The sequence below is a fragment of the Mastigoproctus giganteus genome, chromosome 4, assembly GCF_048544385.1.
Source record: "Mastigoproctus giganteus isolate SK-2022 chromosome 4, ASM4854438v1, whole genome shotgun sequence".
NCBI lineage: Eukaryota > Metazoa > Arthropoda > Arachnida > Uropygi > Thelyphonidae > Mastigoproctus > Mastigoproctus giganteus.
The window spans coordinates 103,034,062-103,060,158 of NC_143578.1; positions in this window are offsets into that span (position 1 = coordinate 103,034,062).

Genomic DNA, 26,097 nt, shown 5'->3' on the forward strand with positions numbered 1-26,097 from the left:
ATTTTTAAATGTGAAGCACCACTTAAATATTGCTTGTGATTTGTTCTGGAATATGAGCTGTTCTGTGTAAACTTCTCTTCTCCATTCTGTGTACATAAATGACATTTTAACAGTTAAGTCATCTATAGCATTAGACCCTCACGAACTCTCCAAATATATTAAATGTTAAGGAATTTCTAACTTTTCGTTTTATTTTCCATTAGAAAAAGTACCTCTGCCAATGGCAATTCACCCTCTTACATAGATGTGCTCACATATATAAAAGTGTTCAAACTGGTAGCCATTCTGGTACATACACTGATGACAATAGTCCTACAGAGATTTTGCTTGACAAGCACAGGTTGAGGGCGGTACAGATGTCTCGGTAGACAGTGATGTTCTGTTCAGAAGATTTAAGTCATTCTCAAGGAGCCTCTTGGTGCAGTACACGGCCTGCTGGACAGGGACTGATGTGAATAGTGACACTACATCAAATGATGCCATAACAGCGTTGTCAGGAATCGAGAGGTCTTTAATAAGGCAAATAAATTCGCTGCTGTTGTTGACGGTGTGCGTGGTATTTCCTACAACAGGTGAGAGGAGACGTGCGCTATACTTGTACCTATTACAACATGGTGCAGATATGTTGATGACATCTTCACCATCATCCCACTTGGCTCTGAAACATTACTAGAATATCTCAATTCCCTGTCTGGGTTCATCCAGTTCACTCTAGAGTTAGAGGTCAAAGGATCACTCCCGTTCCTGTATGTTCTAGTAAAACGTGTGGGCCCACACCTGGAAACCTCAGTATACCGTAAGCCTATGTGGTGCGGGCAATTCACAAACTACAAATCCGGCCATGCCCCCAGTCATCTCAACAGCACTGCCCGCACTCTATTCTCCAGAGCTTGGAGCCATTCCAGCACGGATGCAACAAGGCGTAGCAAGATTTCTGTTGTGAGGACAGACTTAATCAATTGTGGCTACCCAACACACGTAAAAGACAAGTGCCTATTGCAAGCACAAGAGCTCACAGTCCACCCGAGACCACCAACCCAGGATAATATACCTGCCGCCTATGATCCCTACTATACAAGCGTGTCAGGCCTGATCTCAAAAATCCTCAGGGAACACCGCATAAAATGCGTACAGTTGCCTGGTAGGAGCCTACGTTCCCTTGTCTCCAGTGTAAAGACCCCTGTCACAACTCTCTTACGCAGCATTGTAATATACCGCATAACCTGTAGAGACTATGACAGTTGCTACGTAGGAGGAACTTCGAGACTTCTTCAAGACCGCCTTGCAGAACACGACATAGCAATCTGCCTTGTGAGACCGACCAGCCCGTAATCGCAGAAAACTTCTGCATTACCCACCACGACCTCAATCCCAAGCGAGATTGTGAAATAATAGACCACTCCTGGCACCACTTATGGTTAGAGTCACTGAGTATATTGACAATTCGAGAGCCACGAACCGCTTCAAAGGCATGAGACTGCACCCCATCTTGGAGACAACCATTTTATACCTCGACAAGCGCTGGAGAAGAACTGCACATGTCCCTGCAGCAACAATGAATGCCAGTTTAATGATTGAACAACGTGCCTTCACACGTCTCACTGCACGCATAACTGTATTGAAATAATTACGCTCAAATACCAGCCAAGCGGTTAAAATTTTACTATAAAATAAGATATAAAATAAAATAAGATATAAAATATGATACAAATATCAGTTAAACTAGACTATTACAATAAATACAATAAAATAGCACGATACATCCTTAAGTAACAGGCCCATGGCACTCAAACACGTGATTCACCAGGCACATAGTCGGCATTTCCCACTTGCGCACTAGAAATGAAAGTGGCTCGGGAGCGTGCCATACGAAATCGATCATCACATCTGAGGACAACCGCCTCAAACAGGGGGTATAAATGCATACCCCTCTCCCTGTTGATAGTATTATGACTAGATGCACCGATTCATAAGCTCTCGAGCCACTTGCGTTCCAAGAACCCATGGCCACAGTCAGTTATGACCGCGTGCTCAGGGGAGATCCGATGTTGCTTCTCCTAGAAATGCTCTGCCACAGCAGATCTCCCATAGTTCGCAGTCTTTATAGCAGTCGTGTGCTCCCCAGATGGTCTTTTAAACATCGCCCCGTCTCCCCCACATAACACTCCTCACAATCCGGGCACTTGATCTGATAGACCACACTACTAGTGGAGTCTTGGGTTACGGGGTCTTTAACTTGCGACACTACTGTGTGCAACCTCTGTCCAGAAAGTTGCACACAGCGAGTCTGACACTCCTGCAATGACCGTACAACACGTTCAGAAAGGCCCAGATAGTAAGGGATCTATGTGGTGGCCACAGGGGGCAGGCGAATCCCTACGATTTGGCTCAACCCTATTAATATATTTGTCCAAGACCCTCTGGGGGTGACCGCACTTACTGAGGTCTGCCGTGACCCTACATATTTCCATTTTTCTATCCTCGGGGGTGCTAAAGTGGGTCCACACCCTATTCAGTAATGCCTTGGCTACACTATTCTTATGTTGATAAGCCTGTGCCGAGCTATAATGAATATATTGGCTGCAGCACCTCGGCTTTCTATATACTGTTGTCTTTAATCTAAGACCATCTCTACTAACCAGGACATCTAGAAACGGGAGGGTCCCAGCTGTTTCCACTTCCAAGGTAAATTGTATAAATGGGGAGAAGCTATTAAGTAAGTTGAGCACTTCATCTTCCTTCCCCTTTTTTATAATGGTAAACGTATCATCTACGTATCACTTCCACTCATGTATGGGGAAATCCAACTGGTGAAAAATCCTGGTTTCTAGTTCTTCCATGGCTAGATTAGCCACAATAGCGCTAATGGGGGAACCCATAGCTGAGCCATTGACCTGTTAATACATAACATTTTGAAAAATCATGGTAGTGCTAGCGAGGCAGAATTCCACACCTTTACAGATATCATCGATGCTTAATAGTCTTCTGGCACTTTAGGTATCATCCTGTTCTAAAGCTAATTTTACACAATGCACCCCATGTCCAGTGGGGATACATGTCAAGAAAGATACCACGTCAAAGGAGATCATGAGTTAGTTCATCTTCCCTTATAAACTGATTTCTTATAAAATTTACAAATTCCTTGCTGTCCTTAATTACCAAACTAGAGTGTCCCACTATAGGAGAAATAATTCTGGCTAGAAATCCCGATAAGGCATAGGTAGGACTGCCCACAAAGGATACTACTATTGGTCTCAGTGGAACACCCACTTTGTTTCTTTGAGATTCCATAGAACCGGGGTATTCGGCATCCTGAGGCATGTAAGGTCCAGTATTGTGGCTAATCTAGCCATGGAGGAACTAGAAATCAGGATTTTTCACCAGTTGGATTTCCCCATACACAAGTGGAAGCGATACGTAGATGATACATTCCCCATTATAAAAAAGGGGAAGGAAGATGAAGTGCTCAACTTACTTAATAGCTTCTCCCATTTATACAATTTACCTCGGAGGTGGAAACAGCTGGGAATCTCCTGTTTCTAGATGTCCTTGTTAGTAGAGATTGTCTTAGATTAAAGATAACAGTATATAGAAAGCCGATGTGCCGCAGCCAATATATTCATTATAGCTCGCACAGGCTTATCAACATAAGAATAGTGTAGCCAGGGCGTTACTGAGTAGGGTGTGGACCCACTGTAGTACCCCTGAGGATAGAGAAATGGAAATATGTAGGGTCATGGCAGACCTCAGTAAGTGCGGTTACCCCCAAGAGGGTCTTGGACAAATATATTAATAGGGTTGAGCCCAATTGTAAATAGTCGCCTGCCCCTGTGGCCACCGCATACATCCCTTACTATCCGGGCCTTTCTGAACGTGTTGTACGGTCATTACGGGACTGTCAGACCCGTCGTGTGCAACTTCCTGGACAGAGGTTGCACACAGTGGTGTCGCAAGTTAAAGACCCCGTAACCCAAGATTCCACTAGTAGTGTGGTTATGAGATCAAGTGCCCGGATTGGAGGAGTGTTATGTGGGGGAGACGGGCGACGTTTAAAAGACTGTCTTGGGGAGCACACGACCGCTATAAAGACTGCGAACTATGGGAGGTCTGCTGTGGCAGAGCATTTCTGGGAGAAGTAACATCGGATCTCCCCTGAGGACGCGGTCATAACTGACCGTGCCCATGGGTTCTTGGAATGCAAGTGGCTCGAGAGCTTACGAATCGGTGCATCTAGTCATAATACTATCGACAGGGGTATGCGTTTACACCCCATGTTTGAGGCGGTTGACCTCAGACGTGATGATCGGTTTCGTATGGCACGCTCCCGAGCCACTTTCATTTCTAGTGCGCAAGTGGGAAATGCCGACTATGTGCCTGGTGAATCACGTGTTTGAGTGCCATGGGCCTGTTACTTAAATATATGTCGTGCCATTAATAGTACACTGTTGAAGAAGTAGACAGTAGTCTCCGAAAGCTACGGTATTTTAGTATATTTTAACGATTTTAGCATTGTTTTTTTATCTATTTTATTGTAATAGTCTAGTTTAACCGATATTTGTATCCTTTATATTTTATTTTATAGTAAACTTTTAACCACTTGGCTAGTGTTCGAGTGTAATTATTTCAATATGGAATTACACAGTCCCATAGGCGTTTTTGAAGAACGCATAACTGTATCCATTAAGTTTAAATTCAGTTGAAAAAAAAAGAGACAAGATTGTCTCGAAAGCTACAAAGTATTTATATTAAAGATATTTTACTGGATTTATACGTTATCATTATTTCATTTCAACATAAACTTCTGTTTTTGCTAGTTATATGCCAGCCTAACCATATTATGTTATACTAAATATAGTATAAATACAAATTTGTAATAGGATTAAGTTTAAATTAGATTATGCCAAGCTGAATTTAGAGTTGATATAAGATCGTATTATAACAAGTTATCTGAAATTACCTTATATGAAAATAACGTCAGACTGGCAAAAATAACTGCTATCCCTACAGATAGCAAAAACTTAAAAATCATTAAAAAAAATACACACGTGTTTGTTACTTCAGAAACATGTACAGGTGTATTTGATAGTAATAATGTTGATTTTAATAATATTTAAGTTTTTGCTATCTGTAGGGCTAGCAGTTATTTTTGCCAGTCTGATGTTATTTTCATGTAACGTAATTTCAGATAATTGATTATAATATGATCTTACATCAACTCTAAATTTTTTTATATATATATATATATATATATATATATATATATATATATATATACACACTCGTATATAAAAGCCTATACTTCTGTGAAGGTAATGACAAATTCCTACGTAGTTGGCCTCTGCTATTACGGAAATTGAAATGTAGCCATCGCCTGACCTACGCATTCTACTTGCATGTTTGTCGACACGCCCACTTACACAATATAACTAATCATCGTCCTTTTAGAGGTAAATGTCGATATGGCTTTCCTGTTGGCAAACAAGAAAGGTATGTTCTACTGTATTTCCGCATACTGTTTGTTCTCGTAACAATTCATATAACAGATTTACATCCTTAGGCCTTGGCGAAATAATTAAAATTTGAGGTAATGGGGTGCTTTATCATGCCTTGAACTGGTTATATTACGTTTTTAAAGTCAACAGCAATTCAGTGGCATATCCAGGGTAAACAGGTACAATGGGTGGCACGTGTTTCGCAAGTCAAGTACGAATGAAGTTTTTGAAGAACTTGACAGTATTTCCGAAATTATTATTTTTATTGAGGAAGTAGAATAATTTAGTTGAAGTCGTCTAATTCATTTAGGTCCATTAAGGTTTCGACATACGCCTAAAACATCTTTTTCATTTGCTTCGGAAGTACGGTATACTTAGGGAGATCAAAGGAGATCGAGACAAATTAAATTAAAAATGTAAAACGGGTTTTTTGAGCTTCTAATGGTTATACCTTTCAACATACCCCCCCCCCCTTATAATTCATACCTTTTTAATAAATAAATAAATTTTCTGTTTATACTCGGGGACGACCAAACGGTCAGAGGAGTTCACAAGATAGATAGAATACAAGAAACAGCACCGTATTCAGTAGTCACAGGCTTGAACCCCGGTCACTCAAGGCACGTGTACTTATGCACCCGCGCGCCTGACCACTAGGCTACGGCGGCCTTTTTTTCCATCTGGTCATCCATTTTCTAAATTCTTCAGAAAAGCAGTTGTTTTTGAGACTGTATAAGATACACTAGTTATTTATTCTTTCAGCGTCCGATGGGAAATGTGACCGAAATTTTAGTTCATCCATGAGCCTAGGGCGCCTCCGTAGCCAGATGGGAAGGAGCATAACACACGCTTCTTGATCAGACCGGGGTTCGAGCCCGTCACCACCAAATACGGAGGATGCGGAAAGGTCAGGGAATGACCACGGCATATCCCGGAGCAATATGGCCTTAGTTGCTAATGCTCCTAAAAAAAAATTATAACAATAATAATAACCATGAGCCTAGTTAAAATAGAAAAAAAAATCGCAAGGGACAAAATCTCAGCTGCAGGGAGTGTGGAGAACAATATTAATGTTTAAATTGAGCGCTCTGGCATTGTCATGATGGATATTTTCCGAATGTAAAACTTCCTTGATGTAAGCTTTCCTGAAGTTTTCAGATCAGAAAGTGGACCAGAAAAGTCTGGTCCACTTTCTGATTTAAATTTCTGATTATAATACTGTATTGTCTCCGGTGTGAAGTATTGTTCTACCCATTGAGTGTAAATAATGCCTTTCATATCGAAAAAGGTGATCATACGCTTGCCAGCAGACTTCGCAGAACATTCTTTCTTTGGAGATGAAAATTAGGGAAGTCAAAAGGACGGAGACAATAGGGTCAACTTCCCCGGCCCGAAGATTGTGTAAGGGGCCCTTGGAGTTTTCGTCTGTAAATTCTTTTGACGTTTTGTTCGTCCTGGGGTTGTGATAATTGGATTATAAACGAAAATTTATTTCTTTAAAGAGAAATTGGACGGAAAAGGCGGGTCGGTGAGGCTGTTTGTCCATAACTACATAGTGTACATAATGTGTAGTTAAAGAACTCTTAAAAGCAATCTTAAGTCATTTTACGAAATGTGAAATACCTTAAAGGTTTGTACTGGCACCTATATAACGTATTGCCTTTTTACCAGACAAGACATAACGAGTTACTAAGTTGACAGTTAAGTTTTTGCTAACTTAACTTCCCCCCCCCCCCTCCCCCAAGTAACTTAATAAGTCGGAAGAAAAGAGTTCACGTTACGCAGGTTCATAACCCACCATTATATCATATTTTTAAAAATAATTTTTATAACTTTTTTTTATTATTCTCAAAAATCTAAAAAAAAAAATGACTTAAGGTCATTATCACGGAATTGATATTTCTTGGACTGTAAATGTTATTGGGTGTGACAGGAGTTGTAATATTAATTCCTCGGAATTTTTATCAGGCAGCGGGAATTAGAAATTTTAATGCAGTTCATGAGGCTTTTGCCCTGAAGTTCTTGGAGTGATATAAATATAAATTTATATATATAATTGAAAGTAACCTAGTTACTTTTTGTGAAATAACTCAAAAATTTCTGTGAGAGAGGAAAATAAAGGTAACTAAATTTAATTACTTTTATGAAAATTTTTTTTTCTCTAAATAACCACTCTTATACCGCGGGAGTTTTCTAAGTTAGTTTATACCTTTATTAGACTATTGACTATACAGTTAGGTAACATTACGGTAATCTTTCCGGAATCCATCATCAGACCATACTACGATGCACTAAAGGACAGAAAACCAATTGTAACAATTATTTATTAATGTGTAAATACAAAACACCCAATTATCAGTTACTAGTAATTATTTATTTTACTAAGCATCCAATTTTTAATAAACAATTTATTAAACATCCCAAGTATCTATTATTACTAATACATATTTGGATGTTTTGTTTTAACACATTAATTATTACAGTTTGTTTCTCTATTATTTAAGTATAGCTAAGTATAGTCTGGTGGTGGTTTCCGACAAGGTTCCCGAAACGTTACCTAATTGTATAGTACATTTAGTCAATAGGCTATATAAATTAACTTAAAAAAAACTCGTGGTATAAGTGGTTATTTAGAGAAAAATTTCGTGGAAATCACCACCGTAACGCCCATTCTTAACTATACGAATTACTTTTATTTAGATTAAAGAATGGAATTGTGGAGAAAACATCAAAGTTTAATCGTTTTGAAATAAAATTAAATTTTATCTTTATTTTCTCCTAAGAGACATTCGCTTACAGTTATTAACCAGGGGTGCACAGTCATATATATACAAATATAAGTTATATACATAATTATCCATTTATAATTTATACAAATCGTCTTTATAAATTATACATTGTCTAAATTATGGAGATTATACATTGTCTAATTAATTATATTATACATATCATTGCCGTATTTTTACGTGACAGGCAGATAGAGAGCACAAGCATAATTTGCAATTTTACAAGGAATTAGAGAAAGTTCACATCTGCAACACTATTTACAGTGAGATAACAGAAAGACAAGACGTCCAATATAAACATAACAGGAGCACCAGTGCGGGGCAAAAACAGTTCCTACCAGTTCATTCTTCATTTCCTGCATTCTGTTTTGTTTTCATCTGTGAGCTTCACTCAACGTTTATAGGTGGAGTAATGCATTCTGAAACATTTCAGTCCTATACCTCTTCTCTGTGCAAAACTTTTCTGGGTCTGCTTGAAGATCGTTGTAGATCTTAATGGTGTTAGAAGGAAAAAATCGCCGAAGGCTTTCCAGCTGCGTGAGCGCGCTTCTGATTGGAGGGGATGGTGTTCTATTCGCCCACCTTTGCGTCACATCGTACCTACACCTATGTGTAGGTACGATGTGGCATTCAGACGTGAATCTGTAGGTATCAGTGGATCCAACGTGTGGCAAGAAAACATTCCCCCACAGTAGTCGTCAGACCTAACGGATCCATGGATTCATGTTGTTTTTGCCAAATTCTGAGCCTTCCATCAACATGATGCATCAGGAACTTCGACTCGTCAGACCAAGCAACTGTTTTCCAATCCGTGATAGTCCAGTGCTGGTGTTGCTGCTACAGGGAGCGTTCTCTATTGTTCTTCATTGATAATAAAGGTACGCGATGTGGTCGTCGGCTGTTGTAACCCATTCGCGACAAAGTGCGACTAGTGGTTCGTTTCGATATTTTGTTTTGTGCACCAAGGTTGTATTCTGGCGTGATGCGTGACATTGTGGCCCGTCTGATTGCTTGCACAATTCTAGCCATCCTCCTCTGACCTCTTTCAATAACAAGCGATTTTCTTCCACAAGAGTGCCTTTGAGAGGATGTTTTCTGTTCGTTGCACCATTCTTGATACACTCTTGAAACTGTGGTGCGTGAAAATTTCAGAAGAACTGCCGTTTCAGAGATGCTTTGTCCAGCATTTCTTGCACCTATTACCATTCCACGTTCGAAGTCCGTTAGATCACTCCTTTTCCCCATTCTTGCTACGATTTGTACGCTTCACTGATACTAGAAAGGTTGTTCTGCTGCATTTATATCCACAACTGTGGTCATGTGACTTGCAACGTTGTGGGACAATCCACTTGTGTACACAGCATGGGTGTACCTAATAAAGTGGCAGCGCCGTGTATTTTCTACATTGTAATGTGCTGTAATTTTACTGTGTAGGAGGTATTCGAAAATCTCGCTTAGCACAGATAACAGGGCAGTCGGTCTATACGAAATTGGATTTCTGGAGGCATGGTTGGGTTTTTAAGAATCAGGCGAATGTCCGCTGTCTTCCAATTAGAGGGGAAGAGTCCTATATGCAGGCAGTGGTTGAAAATGTTAAGTATGGTGTATGCTACACAGTCTTCCTTATTATCTTCGGTTCAGGTAGGTCTAGTCCTGGATATTTATTGTTGCAGAGTCTACTAGTTGCAGTGTGCAGCTCCTCAATGATGAAGGCCGGCTCTTGATGTTCTGGACTATACGTACTGTTGTCCTGGCAGAGTTGCTGTTGTTGGCTTATGCTAGGGTCCATCGCTCATTGGATATTGTCTCCAGGATGTTATTGATGAATCTGTCGCATGAGGTTATGTTGCCATGAGGGTTCTTGGTGCTGTCATTACCTCCCCTCTGGGGAGCACCGAGTGGAAGAGATCTGAGTTCGAATCCCGTCGATGATGGGAGGAATTTTTATGGGTCTTTTTCACAATATGGCTGAGTTAGTCAGTCTCAGGTGAGGGTAGCATGGTTTTTTCTGCCGCTGGGAGAAAAAACCATTCCCTAGAACCCCATGGGGAATTTGTTGGTTTTGATTTTGTAGCACTCTCCCAGCGGGTCGGTGTTTCCGGTGGTGACAACTAGGTGTTCCCGTAATGTTCGCTTGCGTTTCATGATAGTAGCTGTGTATACAGGGTGATTCACTACCAGTGGGACAAACTTGCAGGAGGTGTAGGGGACACAAAGACGAATCACATAGCATTGCAGGGTCCGAAATGCCTTCGTCATGCGGTAGAGGACGTTGAACGGGAAGTCGCGTGAACAGCGATCCCGCTGGAAGTCAGCATTTGCGAACCGGTTCCCGAGGCAGTAGGACGGACGAGTATTCAAACGTTGAACTGGCCGACATGCACCCCGCGTATGGAGCTGCGGACTGTAACGTGCGCGCCGCTCTAACGACGAGGACGCCAGACAATGAGGAGAATGTCCTACGTCTTGCAGAAGGCAATCCGAGTAAGAGTACTCGAGCGATAGGCCAACGATTGGGTATTTCCCAATCCACTGTATGGAGGATACTGTCAACAAATCAAATGAGTTCATACCATCTGCAACGCATCAAATAATTGCATCAAAGCCTGCGGATTATCCACTCCAGAGGACTTTTGCTACTTGGTTCGCAAATGTTGACTTCCAGCGGGATCGCTGTTCACGCGACCTCCCGTTCAATGTCCTCTACCGCATGACGAAGGCATTTCGGACCCTGCAATTCTATGTGATTCCGATTCGTCTTTGTGCCCCCTACACCTCCTGCAAGTTTGTCACACCGGTAGTGAATCACCCTGTATATATTTCTGGCCTCTCTGTATTGTTGGAGGAGGGCCTCTGCGGCAGACCAGGCCCGTCGTGGTCGTTGGAAGGCTTTTCTTCAGGAGTTGACCTCTCGCCAAAGGCGCTGGAGTTCTGGGTAACATCACGGAACAGCACTAGGAATGGGTTTCTTCTTAGGAACGGCGCAGTTGCTTTGCTTCTGTAATTATATTTGTGACTTTTCTCTTGTAGGCATCAGGATCAGTGGGATGTTAGTTATCAGCCTGCAGCTGCTGGGCTAGAGAGCGAAGCTTCTCCGCGAAAAGGTTCTATTTTGCTCTGGAGATGGGGTACCTGTGAAAGGTAAATCTTGGAGTTGGGATTCTGGCCAAGGATCTTGTTATCTGGTACGTTATGGTCCTGTGGTCTGAGGTGGTTCAGGAATCCTGGACCGCCCATGATCCTGTTTGCCATGGTTCTCGTAGCAACCGTGACATCAATTGTGGCTTCCTACAGGGTATTACAAAAGGGAAGGTTGATCGGCCTGTTTAGAACGGTGATCTGGGAATTTGCGAGGAAGTCTTCTAATCTTTGGCCTTTCCTACAGCCGTGCTTGTCAGTGTAGTGCTGAACCGGGCAGGCGACCTGCAGTTGATGTCTGCACCGATGATGATCTTCTCATTTGGGAGAGTTGTCAGGACGATCTCCAGATATCTTGTGTATGGAAGGATATCCATTCCCAGCCTACAGTATAATGGCACTATATAAAAACTTCCCAGGAAGCTGATGATGTGGGCACATGCTGCCCAGGCTGTGCATAAGTGGGAAATTTTGGTGACAGTTATGTCCGGATTCTTAGTTTCTGTTGCAGCCCAGGAGAACTCTTCATCAACTAGAATAATGTTATTGGTGAGGGGGTTACTCCCTGACCTGTTTTGCGTAGGTGTAGGGCTCCTGCAGGATCAGGATATCGAAGTTGTCTTCGTCTACTTTTATTCTTAGCTGTTCAGCTACTGCTTTTGCTCCTTCTCCTTTTATTTGGAGAATCTTCAGAATGCTGGTGTTGTACGGTTTAAGACGTTGGGCGATAATTTTCGATTGCCGGAAACTCTTCGCCTTTATATAGATCGGACATTTGTTGTCACGGATAGTGTTCGTGAGTCATTTTCTGTCCCTTGCAGTTTGCACAGACGGACGGTTTTTCTTTATTACAGAACGTATTATACTTGTGGCCTTTTTCAGCACAATGGTCACAAGTAGCAGCAACCTGGATTCAGGTGAAGGTGGTGTGCCAAAATCTGCAGCACTTAAAGCATTTGGGTATAGACACATGCTCCATGAAGCAATGGCTGCCCCAGTTTGTGAAAAAACTCCGTCTTGGTTTATGATTGTTTGCCAAGCAATATGGGGGGACTTCAAAATCCAGTTTACATTGTTTCCGTTCTTGAACTTTGTATGCTACTTTGGAGTAATGAAATCCTCCGAGTTGACGTCTGGGAGAGATTCTCTGGATATTTCTTCCGTATAGCTGGTCCCGGTTCTGAGTCGGTGTGATAATCTTTGTCTATGTGAAAAACAATAATGGAGGTTTTCTTTTCTTTGGCAGCGCTGCTGGGAGCCCCAACATTGGTATCTTGGGGTTATTTATGATATCAGCAGCTTCTTGGCCATATTCAGTTTCTGTGATTATCCCCGCATGCTAAGTCCACCGGTTTGGAAGTATCAGAAATCACTGCCTATTGCGTTTTGGCGAACTGGGCGGGGTGCCCTTGCCCGGCCCATTCTTTCTCCTTATCTCCTGCGGAGGAGGTCCCGTCGCCTCCCATCCCCGCCACCCCTCTTTCTGTCTTCTCCTGGTGGGGCATGGGCATGCCCCACTGGCCTCCTAGGGTCGCCTTCCTTATTGGCCCCATATTTCTGACTTTTCCCGTTCGGCTTTCCTCCACTCTGACTGAACCTCACATCGAATGCCCCACACAACAAAATCTAAATATTTTAGATTTTGTTGTGTTTGTTCTCTAATCTTTTAGCGTCTCACCCCATTAATCGTGCGCGCCTTTTATATACATACTCTGTGTATGTGTGTGTATATATATATATATATATATATATATATATATATATATATATATATATATATATATTTTTTTTTTTTTTTTAGGTACTAGCCATTCAAAAAATCTCAGGAAATTAGGTGGCAGGATCTACCAGAGTATAAATATCAAATTACTGGGTAGCTCGTCTGCCTCAGCAGGGGTCCAGCGGCTAAATGGCCAGAAGAACAACAATACATAATACTACACTTAAAAAATCCATACTCTTAAATTTCTGGCCTTCCCAGCGAACTGGTACACCTACAATGAAAGCAACGCGGAGATGGGGAAAACCCTGGTGCCGTTTGATACACTTACCCCGCATTTCGGGTCTTTCCAATGAACTTGATCTTAGTATTTTGAAAGTCTGGTCAATTCTGTAATTACTGTCTGTTTTATTTCCTCGCTGGTTTGTGTAGGCTCTGGGTGCGTGGCCCTGAGGACAACCAAGTGTAGTTGCTTTATAAGGATCTTTCTTGTTATAGTAGTAGTAGTAGTGGCATGTGATACAAGAGAGCAAGTGTATGAGCTTATGCACCATCATCCAAAAAAAAAAAAAAAAAAAATCACACCATTCCCTCCAAATGCCTGTCCAGTTCCTCCTTAAATTTATTCAACCTATCAACTTCCACAACTACAGATGGAAGCTTGTTCCAGCAATTAACTACCCGCTGGCTAAAGGCAAATTTTCGCACATCTGTTCTACATCTGTCTTTTCTTAATTTGAATTTATGCTCCCTTAGATTCGTAATCTGAACAAGTGGAAGGATCCCATCAGAATTCAGCGTGCTCAACCCATTCAAGGCCTTATACACCTCAATCAGATCACAGCGCAGGTGCCTAGTCTACAGCTACTGCAATTTGCAGAACTTAAGCCTCTCTTGGTAAGAGGATCCCTTCATTCCCATCACCAATCTTGTTGCCTTTCTCCGTACACACTCAAGCAAATCTACATCCTTCCTAAAATGAGGCCTCCAGACCTGTATGCAGTACTCAAGGCATGGCCTGACCATTGTCTTATACAGAGGGACAATCACCTCCTTCTCCCTGCTAGCAAAATTCTTATATATCATTGACAAAACCCCATGACCTGCCCTGGCAGCCTGTCTGCATTGCTCAGAAAACTTCATATCTGACGGCACAATTACTCCCACATCTTTTTCATTTTATACCACCTTAGGTGTAGTACCACACAGTTGGTACGTTTCTCTGGGGTTACTTCTACCCATATGCAGTACTTTGCATTTGTCAAGGTTAAACTTCAGTTGCCACTTCTTAGCCCATCTGCCCAAATTATCTAGATCCTGTTGCAGTAGCACACTGCCATTACTGTCATTAACAACCCTGCCAACCTTTGTTATCATCTGCAAACTTCGACATTAAGCCTGATATACCTTCATCAATATCATTGATAAATATACAAAACAACAGTGGACCCAACACCGAACCCTGTGGGACTCCACTAATAACATTAGTCCAAGAAGAGCAGTACTCATTGATTACCACCCTCTGTCTTCTCCCACTTAACCATCCTTTTATCCATTGTAGCAACTTACCCTTAATACCATTCTGCTCCAATTTGTACAATAGTCTTCCATGCGCAACAGTGTCGAAAGCTTTCCTGAAATCCAAATATATGATATCAAAATTATTTTTTGCATCCAGTTCCTTTGTAACCACATCATAATATCCTATCAAATTTGTCAGACAAGACTTTCCCTTAACAAACCCATGCTGTGTCTGAATTATTGCTGCAGTCTTGTCTAGATGATCCTGCAATGCATCTTTAACCAGTGACTCCATTATTTTACCCGGAACAGAAGTTAAACTAACTGGTCTGTTAGTCCAGTTCGATCCCCTTCGATCCCCTTTGTGAAATGGGGATACATTTGCACATCTCCAGTCCGTGGTAACCTCCCCTGAGTCCAAGGATGCTCTCATAATTATGGCTAAGGGTTTGCTTAGTTGCTTTGCCGCCTCCTTTAATATAACTGGATAGATCCCATCCACCCTAGGTGCTTTTCTTATGTTTAACTTCAACAATTTCTCCTCTACTTTGCTTTCAGTTATTACAAAATCATTAAGTATCCTGCTACAATTTGATAACCTTCTGCCATTTTCAAACCTTAATAATTCCTCATGTGTGAATGTAGATGCAAAATACTCATTCAGTTTGTTTGCTCTCTAAGCAGGATCATCAACAATCGAACCATCGATGTCAAGTGGACCAATCAGATTCATCCCCTTCCTTTTAGAGTTTATATAAGTAAAGAAATCCTTGCTGTTTTTCTTAGCATCTTTTGCCAAGCATTTCTTGTAATCTGCCTTCGCCTGCCTAACCTCCTTTGTGACCTGGTTACAGACTAGCTTATATCTGCCATAGGCTTCTGAGTCGCTTGATAATATATATGCATCCCATGCATTTTTCTTCTCTGTTACGAGTCTCATTAGTTCATTAGATTACTATTTAGGCCTAAACCTTGAACAATATTTCTTAATAGGTATGAATCTTTTAGTAGCATCCACGATTAATTCCTTGAATGCTTCCCACTTAGAATTTACTGTTGGTAACATCGTCAGTTGATCCCACTGTACAGAATTTAAAAACTGTCTGAGACCACTGTACTCACCTTTTACGGAAGCAAAAACCCTTTCCTTTACCTCTGATGGAATTAAATCTTTAAGTAAATCCCACATCAGTACACTGTGATCACTGCCACATAGTGGTTCCTTTATCTGCAAATTCTTAATACACGAATGATCACTACTGATAACCACATCAAGAGTGTATTACTTTCTCTGGTTGTCTCTCGAACATGCTGCTGCAGAAAACAATCATCCAATAACCCCACAAAAGTCTGACTAGTGTGTGAGTGACCAACCCACAAGTTCCAGTCAATATCTGGGAAGTTGAAATGCCCCATTATAAGACATTCCGATTTACTAGCCCACTCTATTTCTCTGTACAATTGTTCATTGTACTCATTCCAGTCATTAGGCCTATAACACACTCCTACTCTTATTTTTGCTTTGAGATGGGGAATACCCTGGTGCCGTTTGATACACTATACACTTACCCCGCATTTCGGGTCTTTCCAATAAACTTGATCTTAGTATTTTGAAAGTCTGGTCAATTCTATAATTACTGTCTGTTTTATTTCCTCGCTGGTTTGTGTAGTCTCTGGGTGCGTGGGCCTGACGACAGCCAAGTGTAGTTGCTTTATAAGGATCTTTCTTGTTATTGGTACCCTGTTTGTGGTGGAGGAATCGGGTTTGGAGTTCGTCGGCGTAAGAGCAGGATCGCTGTTGCATTTGAGTTTCCCGCTCTATTTGATAGGCCTCTAACTTGACCAGAGCCTTCACGTTTTCTAGGTGGGTATTTAGTAATATGAATTCCATCTTACTCCATATTTGAATTATTTCTCCTCTAAGAGCAGTGGGGATTTGTTTATCCGATTTGGCCATTAGTGTTTCTATCTCTGACCTGCGGGTGAAGACTTGATCCATAATGGATCTCTCGGGTAGGGTGGACGTATCAAAGATGGTGGCAGGTGTGAGATAGTAGTTAATGGACTTAAGTCCGTTATCAGTGTTTTTTCCGCCAGTTGATTGTTGGTTTCCTTAGCAGTAGTTCCACTGAGATCGATAGGGCAGACATTTCTTTCTCTGCAGAGCTGGTACTTTCTGCTGCAGTACAAGAATCCTCAAAATATGGAGAAGGGACCCTGTGTCCGTCGTTGCTAAGCTCATTGTTAGGACTGAATTCTTCTTCAATATTAATACAATGGTACCTAAGCTAACAGGTTTCAAGAGTACTGAGCAGTTGGGAACTCTTGACATATGTCTTATTTATCTAAGCGTAAATCCAGCCCTGGCAACTAGCAACAACCAATCGCGAATAGGTCATTAAAAAAAAAACAAAAAAACCTTCGGAGCATAATATGGGAAAACGCCCCCTCCTGGGCCGGATTTACAAGTAAGCTAAACAAGCTACAGCTTAGGACCTCGCTCCATCTTAAAAAAAACTTTTTTAATATTGTCACAAGTGAACTGTACAAGCTAAGGGCCACAATAAGTTTAAATCCGGCCCTGCCTCCCTTCCTCTCTGTGGAAATACAAATACACAAAAACGTGGTATTCTTTGGCACAGTGCTGCCCAACTTTTTTTTTGGCGAGTTTGGTACCTGTATATTTCTTTAAGTACACCACTAAAAAAAGAATCTTTTTTTAGGAGCATTAGCAACTAAGGCCATATTGCTCCGGGATATGCGGTGGTCATTCCCGGACCTTTCCGCATCCTCCGTATTTGGTGGTGACGGGCTCGAACCCCGGTCTAATCAAGAAGCGTGTGCTAGGCACTGCTGCTCCTTCCCACCTGGCTACGGAGGCGCCTAAAAAAAAGAATCAACCATATTAAATATTTCCTAAACTGCGTAATGATACAGATACTTCTTCGTTGCTGCTTACATTATTTTCTGATTTATACAAATTTGTATAATCAACAATAAATTAGTCATTAGCACAATATGCAATTTTTCCACGCAAAAATGTTAAACTTGAGAGCTTTTAGCCCTAATGCATCAGTCTTAGCTTATATCATACACCATCAGGTATCTCTCATATTGTGAAGTTATACTTCACAACCGTTTTGCCATCATTACATCACTTGGGTACCTACCCACCGAAGAAGGGCCAAGTAGCCCTGAAACGGTGCCGTCTGGGTGGTTGTGGTATCCACTGAGAATAAGTAACAACAGTCTTCTCCTTCTGAGAAGCGTTACTTATTCGAAGTAGTGCAATGTCATGGCAACTCGTCGTGAAGGTATTCACAATATGAGATGTAACTTAAACGATGCCGCTATTGCAAATTTGCTAATCTTTATTTAGCTGTGTATAAATGATGCAATTACACTAAAATACACTTTAGAGAAATGAAATTCATTCAGTGAACATGAACTGACTAACTACTGAATAAATTTGCTTTTGAAAATTTACAATCATTTTTAAGTTGTTTGAGTTTTATTATTTTCAAGAAGAGGATATTAATTTGATAAAAATATCACATAGATAAGATATAACCTACTCTTCCAGTAGGAGGCTATTCATGTTAAAAATCTTCAACAAACGTTCTCTTACAGCTGAATACTTTTGGATGTGAAGGTTTTAATGAAGGTTTTACTGTAGGGAAATAAATAGCTGGCTTTATTGTAGTCTCTTATACAACTTCGTAAACGTTGAGGCACCGATTTTTCTTGAGGATAATTAATGTATTAATGTAATTTTCTATTTTTACGCAAATTGCCACTCCCACCTAAAAAGTGTTTTCGCTTTACAGATACTAACTGTTAAATCTGCTACTTGAATGCTCCATATTCTAATGGAGTGCTAAAGATTTTGTAGTAATTCTGAGATTTATCTGACTGTAGTTTGTTTGTATTTTCGTACGAGTATTTTAAGGTTATTAGTTGATAGTTTACGAGTATTTCACCCTACATTTTTTAAATTGATATTGTCTTGTATATATCATTAGTATAAGGATTGGATTTGAGGCGACGACTTATATTTAATCATCTTAATACATGTTGCATACTTTGAATATGCAGTATGTATTAAGTTTGTATATTATTTAGATAATTAATTGTAGTATGTATTAGTAGAGTGTATATTGTGTAAATAATCTGAAGTGGGCGAGTGTCCGTGTAAGGGGTGCAAAACAGATTTATTGGTCCAATAAACTTCTTTTAATAATAAATAATTTATTTTAAATCAGCGATTTGAACCCCTTAAATTTCACGCTCCCCCAAAGTTCCAGAACAAGTGCAAATAAGCAGAACTGACTTAAAATTTAGCTATGAATTTACATACTTTTATAAATTAATATATACAGTACTTCAATACATTTAATCTCAAAGAAATAAAATACGAATAATAGAAATAAATAAAAAACAACGCTTCTTACCTGAATTAGTGGGATGGTTTGTACATATTTCAATAAAAAAGTACTTAATTTTTTTGCTAAAAAGGATTTCGGAATCGTAGGCAAGAACTATACTAAAGCGATAGCATTTTAGCAAATATGATGGGTGATGAAGTTGCTCTACAGGTAGAAATAATAGAATGACAACAACGAAAGTGTTTTTATTTTTCAACATGGTCTCCTAAAGCTCTAATTCACTTTTCCTAATGATGTTCCAAGGATTTTATTTCCTGACGAAAAAAAAAAAAAAAGAAATTGTGGTTGCCTACCCATCACAGCAGGATCATCATTCAAATTTCTTACCCCGTAGGTATTTCTTTAGATTTCGGAAATATTGAAGTAACTGAGGACCAAACTGGTGAATAGGGTGGATGATGTGCGAATTCAAATGATCCATCTGAATATAAGAGATCTAACGTGCTTTCTGCATCTTGCAAGAAGTAGTGCTCCTTCAGTCAGGTACTCACCTGCAACGAAAAAAGCATTATAGTATGATGAGTGATTTCGTGTATGTGCATCAGAGACATGTAGGTACTTTTGTACATAATACATACATGTATTTCAAAAGAAGTTGAAACTAATTATTTCAGTATTTGGGGTAGAGCAACTTGATCACCTCTCCCGTATTTAGAAAATACTTGCGACATTTCCCCTATAGTTTACATAACAAAATTATTAACACGCTTTTGACATTGTGTGTGGTTCCCAACTGCTATACCCCCGCACATTAGTACCCAAAATCGAACTATTCGGCCGCCAACTAACAGCCAATTCAGATCTGGCACGGACCAGGGGAATCCGACTGTCTACTTCAGTGGTTTTCAACCGCGGTGCCGCAACAACATTCCAGGGGTGCCACTAATTTGGATTTAAGTTACTTAAACTTATTTATTATTTTTTTAAATTTATATATTTATTTCATTATAAAAAGTGTACGGTATCCATTGTACCATGCCTTTTTAATTTTGGTGGTGATCTATAATTGATCTTTATTTAGTACCTCTATATAAAGAATAAAATTATTATATAAGTACTGTATATATAATTTGATTGTGAATTTTAATTTTGTTTATAGTCATAGAGAGAGAGAGAGAGAATGGAATCTAAGGGGCAGAAAATTCAGTAGGGCGCCACAAAATAAAATAAATTACTTAGGGGGTGCTGTTAAAAAAAAAAGAAGTCGAAAACCACTGGTCTAATTTAAAACAAAGCATTATTCTTTCGACTAGAGGCTGTTCACCTTGAAGACCTGCTGCGGATATGGGTACGGTCCTGCACGAAAATCACACTTTCTCTCTTGGATTTTCAAGGGCCGACGGGAACGCTTCGGACACCGCAGGAGGCGCGGTGTTTTACGGGGACAACATCCCCCCCCCTACGGTGTACATAACAAAATTATTAACACGCTTTTGAAACACTAATTCACTTTTCCTAATGATGTTCCAAGACCTTTTAATTCCTGCCAAAAAAAGAAAAAAAGAGAACTGATTTACCGTGGCACATTGGTGTGCCGCGAGATAAGGAGAAACTCCATTGAGTTCAATGGCAATGACTAATTAGGTTTGCCGTGAATATGGTTCTTTTAACTCCAAGTGTGGCTTGAGTGATAAAACATTGGAACCACTCGGTATGTGATATGCGATATTGAAAAAATAACGATTCCTGTAGAAGGCGCCTCCGTAGCCGGGTGGGCGGACGCAGCTGTGCGTAGCACACGCTTCTTGATTAGACCGGGGTTCGAGCCCGTGACCACCAAATACGGAGGATGCGGAAAGATCAGGGAATGATCACTGCATATCTCCGGAGCAATATGGCCTTAGTTGCTAATGCTCCTAAAAACCAAACAACAACATCCTGTAGGAACGAAGAGCAAAAATAAAATACAGCAGGCACTAAGAAAGGCTTAAGAAAGCTAGGCAGATATGACTTGGCGGTTTTCGGTCAACCAATGCACAACGCGATACGACACGAAAATTTCCTGACCAGTAGTGTGCGTGACATTTAGCAGTATTGTATTAAATGGACATTCCTCAAGCTGAATCTTTTGAGATAATCCGTGTCGCTTTTGAGAAATCCCAATTGTACTGTTCCAAAAGAATGGCGAGTGACAGAACGCTGGTACCATTTTTCATAATCAGGTTTTAAAAATACGTTAAAACAGGAGCATAGCCTTCCACTAAGAAGAATATCAGCGTTGTAAGTGTAGTTATAAAAAGGGTACTTTTTAATACTTCTGAATAATTGTAATTTAATATACTAAGTCATATTTAACACACTACTTTTGTATCTACATTGTTTCTCCTCATATACGGTTAATTGGAGATTTGACTATATTTTCAGATGAGTTGTTGTTTAAATTAGAACTAAATTCATACGTGCATTTTATTTAAAAAATCGTCTTTTTATTAAATTCGTTATAGATGGAAGTTCGTTATAACATAGATATCTGATATTATAATTTGTGTCTGCTTTTTGAACGGCGGTTTTAAGGAGATACAGAGGATTTAATGATATGTTCTAATTTTGTAGGAATGTGTAGAGGCAGTGGCGTAACTATGCCAATGTAGCGCATTGGGGCCCACGACCGAAAGGGGGCCTCCTGCCCGAAACAGAAAAAAATTTGAGTAAAAATGTAAATTTTTTAGTTATGTTTATGATAAAATTTATTATGTCTACAAACAAACAATTTTTTTTTTTTCACACGAAGCATGTTTGCTGTTAGCTAGCTGCACAGCACAAGCTAAACTGCAGTGAATAGAGTTGAAATGGTATTAGCATAGCTGCTGCTGCTTCTAGGGCAATTTTTAAGGATTTGTGACTGCGGGGACCAAAGTGAAATAGAAGCGTATTTATTGGGGTCATAATTATTGAGTATAGTATTACTGCACCTATTGTTCAGGGGGCCCACACTAAACTTTGCATTGGGGCACACTTTTTCTAGTTATTACTGTAATAGAGGACAATAGGAATTGTATGAAAACAAGAATTATATCCCTCTAAAGTGCCAATTCATCTCACGCGTCAGTGCTTAACCGAATATTGAGACATAAGACCATTTCATACGTTTTACATGTATCTTGATTGTTGCAAGCAGGAGGATAGGATTAAAGTGTACAGTTTTAAGCCACTGCGTGGATGTATTTGTTAGAGTAAGTTTAATTCCTCCATAAAATGCAAGATATTATGGCTGTCATTAATGTAAATTCAATGCTTGGTGAGGTTTTGGAGTACGATGGAAATAGGGCGTACATTATAGAGTAGAGAAATTAACTTTGTCATTGATATGGCATATTCGTATTTAAGGCCATATTGCGCTGTGTATTATGTCTGTACAAGCGTGCGTGTTCACTCTATGATTTGTCCGTTGTGGGTCTTTTCCCCGGAATAATTCACTGGGAAAAAAAAAACCCCATTTCCTCCGTCAGAGATTGGTTAACTGCAGATCCAATTGAAGAATTCCATGGAATGTGCAATTAATAATGCTTGATTATTCAGGTACATTTTACAAATAAATGTTGGTCAGTTTTTTTTACCTCAGAAATGAAATGTAATAATTGTTTGAATATGACTCTAGAATTTTGTTGTCGTTTTTTTTCCGAGAGAAAATACGCGAAACGCAAAAAATCAATGTATATTATAGTGATCATTTTATTTATCATTCATTACACAGTTTCTGTAAAGTCAACTTGTTTGAACCAGGCACGGAACCTGTCGCCTACTGGTACTTGTTAGTTTCTTTGAAACCTTCAATTATTATTTTTTTTATTATTTTTTCCCCCCTGAGAACAAGCCCATTGCGAAATCTGCTTACTTCTGCTCTCCTCTTATACTAAAGAAAGTCAAGGTAACGCTACGATTTCATGCTTAACTGTATGGGGCACCAGTCAACTTAAGATTTATGTTGTAACGAAATAAAAGATGTTATCTTTGTTGTAAATACTGAAAGATTGTTAGACGAATTGCAAGATGCTGATATTAGAAAATCGTTTAGAAGAAAGTTCTTTATATATATATATATATACACACACACACACTGTATTATATTAGTCATGTGACATTATTTATTGATTTTATAGACTGGGCGTACATTTAACTATTAATTAGTTAATGTAGGAAAAAAGGTTTAATTTTACGCGGGTTAGCAATTTGTAATTCATAATTTATAACAAAGAATGGCGCCTTCTTAGCCATGTGGGCAGGAGCAGCAGTGCGTAGCACACGCTTCTTGAATAGACCGGGGTTCGAGCCCGTGATCACCGGATGCGGAAAGGCCAGGGAATGACCACCGCATATCCCCGGAGCAATATGGCCTTAGTTGCTAATGGTCCTAAAAACCAAACAACATAACAAAGAAAAGAGCAGCAACTTTTTTTGCGTGAGCCAAGAAAATTCGTTTCTGCTCGTCCGCCGCATTACCCATTCATTCGTGAGGTTTTTCCTTTTTGTTTACCTTTGTGGGGGTGGGGTGGTTTATATATTTTATTATTTGTTTTCTTTATTTAAATTTTCTGTTTATACTCCGGGACGACCAAACGGTCAGAGGAGTTCACAAGATAGACTGAATACAAGAAACAGCACCATATTCAGCAGTCACGGGCTTGAACCCCGGTCACTCAAGGCACATGTACTTATGCACCCGCGCGCCTGACCACTAGGCTACGGCGGCCTTTTTCTTTCTTTATTTACTATATTATTTATTATTAAGCTCCCTTATCTTGAAAATCCCCTTTCTCATTTATTATTATTTATATTCTTACTATACCCCACTTTGCATCTGACTTGTTATCTTACAGAAGAATTCCAGTTCTGAGGGAGTTTCTATATTAGTGCACTCCTCCTTTGGATTTTGCTGTGTGTTCAGAAATGACCAAACACTATTTGCATTAAGTTAAATACAATTAGTTTATTATACATATTTACAAATAAAAAAATCTAGCAAATCATTACACATTATTCACTTGATATTAGTACATGGCATGGACTACGATTCTGGTCATTAGGCTCTATACATCATCTTCTTGCCGTTGGGCCAATATCACTCTCTTACGTTTATTTATATATATATATATTTTTTTTTTAATTAAAGTTCCTTAAAACAATCACATTTATTTCTACAGTTATTACACATATCTTTCCTTTAATCCTTCGCTAATACAATTCTCTTCTTAGGCTAACTGTCCAACTGATAAGTTTCTCTAGATCAGTCTCACCTTAACATTAATAAAGCTACCATTTAAATTTTAATGGTTTTGTTCACCTTAGGATTTTCAAGGAAAATAAATAGATAAATAAATCTCGGCTATCTGCGGCTAGCAGCGCCACTCCTCTACTTCTGGGACGTTATTCCTGTTAACATACAACTCTGACAGCTCTATTGATTAACCATTCCAAAAGGTTTTTTATTCTACATTCATTAAAGTTAGGCAGATGAAACGTAACTATGAACTACCCTCTTATTAATCAATCCTTATGACATTTCTGCACTTATCTATAGAATAAGTATTGAATTAACTACATGTATCCCAAAAGAATTCCCTTTAACCATTTTCTATCTTTAGCTACAGTCCTTGGTACTACCTAATGGTACATATGCCGTTAAGCACTTACTTCTGGTGAGCTGAATTCCTCAGCTAATACAAGGATTGGTCTTTGACTTTCTGCTCTGCATCGGGAACCACTATCAGTCTGAGATCGCTCTTCTTCAACTTCGGAACTGCTAACATCTTCCAGGGATACTATTCGCTTCGCTGATCATTCCTGGTGTCATATCTTTCTTTGTTGTGCCAGATCATTCATGGGAGTCGCTCCCCTTTACTTTATTTCTCTCTGTAAGCTGCAGGACGGTCCAGTGTTCTTCCTTAAGCATTATCTCGCGCCGTCCTCCTAAATATATCTCTCGGTGGACGCTTTCGGACTTTGTTCCATCTCGAGAAAGTTCCCTTTTCTGTAACCTATCTATACTTTACTTAAACTATCAGAATTTAGTCAACTCACCATAACTGGTTCTACTAGTGGATCACTTCCGGGGACTGTTTCCCGAGCCTACCTCTCCCAAAAAAACTTTCATCACTCCCTTTCTCGCGCGCTCTTCCCTTTTTATTTCCCAAAATTTCGTAACGCCCCTCCTTTCCTCAACCAATCATTTCTATCTTCCCATCATCATCTCCATTCTCATTTGCCTATTGCACGTCACCTTGCCTCGACCCATGACAGGAAAGTCGAGCTCTTTCCGGTGTCCAGAAATTTCTCGAACTTTCTTTGTACATCCAGAAGCTCAGAATCTTTCCAGAACCATCCAGAAAACATCTGCGTCCATTTACTTGATTCGTCTCGCCTTATTATAAAATGACCACCCCTGCTCTGTGTGCAGTAAACAAAAACCGCTTACAACTGGTACCCCTATTGTAGTCTCTCGAGCAATCCGTCCCTAGCCATTCCATCAATTTTACCCCCCACTGTTCCTTCTCGCTATATTCGCTTGCTCTTTCAGGTAGTGGGCGCTGATCATATGTCTCTTTCTAATGTTTATTTTCATGATATATTTGCTCTTACATTAAATATAGACTCCACTTAATTCAATTCCATTAGCGCGAGACCCTCTATCTTAAACAATATTTGTGATTTGTAATGGGTATTACTGTATCAGAAGCTTCACTTAGAACCAATCTTCAAGTTTGGGGGAGAGCAACCCCGTCATTGCTATAATAAAAATTTATGTATTTCTCTTTCTTTAATTTGTAAGATTGTCTTACACTTTTTTGTTTATCTTAATGGGGAAATTGCTAGTTGGGGGGGGGGTAATACTGACACGTGTTTATCTGATAATATTGGTCAAAGTAACTCTTGCACATACCTCAAGAGTTCTTATCTGTTTCCCCAACTGGACATATTATCTAGATGTTCTGGGGCAGAAACGTTTCAAGTGAGCGGGTAGCTAATGCCAGGGAAGCGAGCCTAAAAAACTTCAAGGG